The following is a 4,725-nucleotide window of genomic DNA, read 5'->3' on the forward strand; positions in this document are numbered from 1 at the left end:
CGAGAGCTGCTGACCCCAGCTCCACTACCTGGGCATCCTAGCCTGTCCACCCCACCCCTACTGCTGGGGGTGGGACCTGCACGGGCAGGGTGCGCAGCAAGGCGGATGGGATGGGATGGGGCTGCGGGTGGGCAGGGAGCGGTGTCCAGGACCAGGATGGATGGGTGTGCACGGTTGGGACTGTAGGTTGCTGACAGGTGCAGGGGCAGGGCCTGGGGCAGAGCTGCAATCCTCTGCCTACGTTTCCCTGTGACAGGCGCTGATTGCATGGGCAGGGGTGTGCGGCGAATGGGTTGCAGCTCTGCCTTGGCCTCGTGCTATCACTGTCCCAAGATCCCAGACTTAGCCCAGTCCACCAGTTCCACTCCCAGACACAACTCCCCACCCACCTGCGGTCCCATCCCGTCTGCTTGGCTGCATGCCCTGCCTGCACAGGTCCCAGCCAGTCTCCGTTGAGACCCTGGGATCATGGGGCAGCAACAGCGTGGGGCTCCCTGCACGCCCCTGGGGCAAAGTCGCGATCTGGTCCCACATGCCCCTGCACATGGAACTGGCGCTCGTTGCAGGGGTGTGCAGGGAGCGGATCATGGTTCTGCCCTGGGCCCCAGCCCCATGGTGTCACGGCCCCATTCCAGCTACCTGGCCAAGCGTGGATCAGAGCCACGTAAAGAGTTTTCATGAGCTGTTGCAGGCGGGGGGTGGGGGTGGGGGGTGCGGAAGGGGGGTTGGTGCTGACTTGGCTCATGACAGCTCATCAAAGCTCCCTAAGTGGCCCTCAGGCCCAAATAATTGCCCAGACTGAACATTGTGTCTAGGTTAGCTGGATTCTTTTCAGTCATAGCATGGGTGAGACTTAACCTCTAAGCCCAATACAAAGCATTTGGGATTCCCGGGGTCCTTTTATATACACTGATCAAAACAGTTTAATGTTTACAGCATCCATGTGCTTGTTCTTTTAAAGATCTTTAGGTAACACCATCCAACAATTAGTGTTTCCTTCCTACCAGATAGGAAAACCAGTTGTCTAGGTTATTGATCTTTATTTTGGTGACCTGTAATGGTCTTATCAATTCTCTGTCTCTCTGCTAGCCTTGAAAAGTTCCTGTAAAAACTAACAAAGTTACTTCTATGCAAGTTATTTATGGTATGCCTAGTTCTATTCTAATGAGGCCTACTTTGGTGCATGCTGTTAGCAGGGCCTCTGTGTGACTCGTATATGCACTAATCAATGGTTGTATTAATCCATACTCCAGTGAGGCCTACATGGCCACATGTATGGGCTCATACATGCATTTGGCTGTACATTTCTTCCAGGATGTGGCATTTTCTTTCAGCATTTTCAATCCTTGTTAACTAATGAAAGACTATGTGAAGAGAGCCCAAACTCCCCCCCAAAATGTCTAACATTGTTTTTAAACTCTATTTAAAAAACAAGGTGTGATCAACGTTTTACTGAAGGACTGTTGTTAAAAACATCTCAAACTTTACATATTGACTACATTTGGTCTGTACTTCCTTTCTTTGTGAGAATAAAAGTAACACTGACGATGTATTGGGAGTGGTCCATAACACTTGTCACTATTTCGGATATTTGGCTAAAGTATGAAACACTTTCCACTGTAGCCATGGATTAACTTTAAGGAAAGCATTTCAGCTTGGTTGAACCAGAGAGAGATATCCATTAGTGTATGGAAACACCAGACATAAATGATTGTTCTGACCACTCACAGAATCTTATTTGTTGCCTATAATGTTAAGACCTAGAAGCTATTGCTTTGAAGGCAGAACTGATTTTGGCCCCAGGGAAAAATGGGAAATTACTCAGCTCTTATGCTAAAAGAAGTGTGATGATTTTAGGTCAGACTCCTAGGTGGAAGAATATAATTTACTTTTTGTATTTTTGGAAGTGCCCTTCAGCTGACTAGGTTTTCACTTAAGTCCTAGTACTCTTGCTCTGGAGCCCCCACTGAATTGTGAATTCTACTTTTCCAGTGTCAAATACCATCTGGTTAAATGGATCTTTACTCTAAAATGTTGAATTCTATTAATTTTTGTGTATATTGTGTAATATCAGTGTTGATGGTGTTAGAGGGTGCAGATAACAAATAATCTGGTGGGACCCACAATGAGCATACTACCTCTATGGGTTCCCTACGAGGGAGACTAATTGCCTTGTTCAAGGTCCCATGGGATGTCAGTGACAGACAGGGAATTGACCCTGGGTCTCCTAAGCATGCAAGCTAGCACTGTTACGATTGGTCCATTCTTATGAATTAGTATCAAGAAATGAAATAAGAGCTATCTTATTTTGGCTATATTTGTTTAAATGAGGTTTAAGATCCCCCTTCCTGGGTACCCAGTTAGTATATGTTGGTAAGAGCTCTCTAGAGTGTAGTCACTGAAATACTTGTTCATAGAAATGATTTGCAACATTTGCTTCATCTTGAGTTCAAGAAAATAATTTGCATCACCATTTCCTTTCCAGTCCTGATCAGCTGCTTGAGAACGATGCCAGGGGCAAAGCACTAGTGTGCAACATCTTCCACTTTTAACCTTCTTCTGTGTCTTTTCTGTGAGGAGGTAAAGTGGGCCATAAGTTTTGCAATTCAGAATAGTGTAGGTTCTTGAAAAGCAGTAGAAATACATTATATGGATCAGCTTAGGTTTTTAAAGTAAACATGTCTGGGAACAATCATGATGGACATGTTATGTATTGATAGCTCTTAACTTATTCTAATCTTTGCATTTACCCCACCCCCCTGTGAATGAACATGAAAACAGTGCCCATCAAATCACATCCCTCTGCTTAAGGAACTACTGAGCTGAAAAAACAAAGTAGTTTTCTTCCCCCCTTCCCCCAACTCCTTGGCTTGCCTTGAATTCTGATCTTCCTACTATGCATCTCTTCCAAGTTCACAGCTTGGCAGAAGCAAGTGTGGGTGTGTTTTGATTTGTATCTGACAACAAAAGAATGAAATGCAATGATCTCATGACAAGTGGATCAGTGCTCACAGGTGAATCAACACTTAAAGATTTGACTCACATAAAACCAACAACAGGGGAAAAATCTGTTCTGACCCTTCAAAGGCAACAATTTATGAAAAGGGCAGAAAATCCCAACTTAGTTTTTAGTATTTATCTCTCAAAAATAGCTACCAAACTGTATACATTCTGTAAACCATTTTAATATCATTTGATATAAAGATTTGAATATTGTGTAGAACTGAAAAAGAGAGACATGACAAACCCAGACTTATATAAGGTTAAGTGAAAAGGTTTCTCTGAGTAGGAAACCCCCAAAATTTGCCAGGGTGATTTTTTTTTTTTATGTTAAATTTCTACAGGGGTTATATAAAATTCCTGTAACTATAGAACAGCAGAAAGTAAAAAATATATACATTGCTCGGTTATTTTGCTTTCAGTTACTGAAGAAATTAATTCATATGCAAGTACAGAGCCCAGTGGTAGGATGTCAAGTGAGCGGGCTGTTTGGCCTGGTATAGATGAAGGCTGCGCGAGGGACATAACTGCCATTATGGATATTGTGAACAGTCAAAGTTCACTCACATCTGCCCACAAAGCCCTGTGACTCTACCATGTATTGCTTCTTGCCCTGAAGTCTGGACAGGAGCTAGTCAGGGCTCAGTGCTGCAGCTGGCAGGGTGCTGGTCCTCTCAGCAAATTCCCCCAGTTGAATTTAAAATCATAGAAAATTAGGGTTGGAAGGGACCCCAGCAGGTCATCTAATCCAATTGCCTGCTCAAAGCAGCACCATCCCCAACTAGATCATCCCAGCCAAGGCTTTGTCAGCCTGGGTCTTAAAAACCTCCAAGGACGAAGAGTCCACAATGTCTCTGGGTGACCTCTTCCAGTGCTTTACTACCCTCCTCATGAGAGTTTTTTTCCTAATATCTAACCTAAACTCCCCTTGCTGCAACTTGAGACCATTGCTCCTTGTCCTGTCATCTGCCACCACTGAGAACAGTCTAACTCAGGCAGGGCTGTATTATCCCTTTAGTGGGTCAGAGGCAAACCAACTCCTAGGCCCCAGGCTGGTTGAGACCCACCTCCCCGCTCCCTGCTGCCACGGGGGAGGGGAGGGGGAAGACTGCCCCTCCGGCCCACAGAGTATCCAACCAGTTGGGAAATTTGGTGTCAGGGGAGCCATGGCAAGCCATACTGCCAGCCCCACTCCCTCCCCGATTGGATCAGAGCCAGGCCACGCTCCTTCCACATGGCTGGATGGGGCCCCTCCGCAGCCGCCCTGGCTGCTGGATTGGGATCCACGGCAGGCACTGCCCATCCATCCCACCGGCCAAGACGGTGGGGCACCACGGGCCTCGCTCCATTCTCCGTAGAAAGGGTGGCTACAAACTTGACTGCCGGGCAACCGTGACCGGAGTCTGCGGAGGTCCCTGGGCCCCAAGCAGGGGTCTCCCCTCAAGTCCCTTTTACTTTTTCCTGCTATCTCCTGAGCGCCCGCCTGCCAGGTGGGGGCGGGGCTGGTCTGGGTGCCAGGCTCTGCTGTGCGGTGCGTGCAGCGCACTAAAGCGGGACCCCTCGCACAGCCGTGTCCCCGGGCACAGCCCGGCTCGTGGCCTCTGCTGCTGGTGTGACCACAAGGCGAGGGCAAGGGCAAGGGCAATGCCTCTGCTGCAGGAGCAGTGGGAGGCCGGCGCAGGGCGCGGCGGGGTGCCGCCTCTGGGCGGGGTTTACATTCGTTGG

The 4,725-nt window shown here is 47.8% G+C and overlaps 1 long non-coding RNA gene across 2 annotated transcripts in view; it reads right to left on the reverse strand.

The window, feature by feature from the left end:
- Positions 1–2,572, reverse strand: part of LOC112550045 — a 13,229-nt gene extending 10,657 nt beyond the window's left edge. For both annotated transcript variants that reach the window (XR_003093706.1, XR_003093705.1), the window contains exon 1: positions 2,472–2,572. This is a non-coding gene — a long non-coding RNA (uncharacterized LOC112550045). The remainder of the gene's footprint in view (positions 1–2,471) is intronic.
- Between the last annotated feature and the right edge of the window lie 2,153 nt (positions 2,573–4,725).

Source organism: Alligator sinensis, unplaced genomic scaffold, assembly GCF_000455745.1.
Source record: "Alligator sinensis unplaced genomic scaffold, ASM45574v1 scaffold624_1, whole genome shotgun sequence".
NCBI classification, from domain to species: Eukaryota; Metazoa; Chordata; order Crocodylia; family Alligatoridae; genus Alligator; species Alligator sinensis.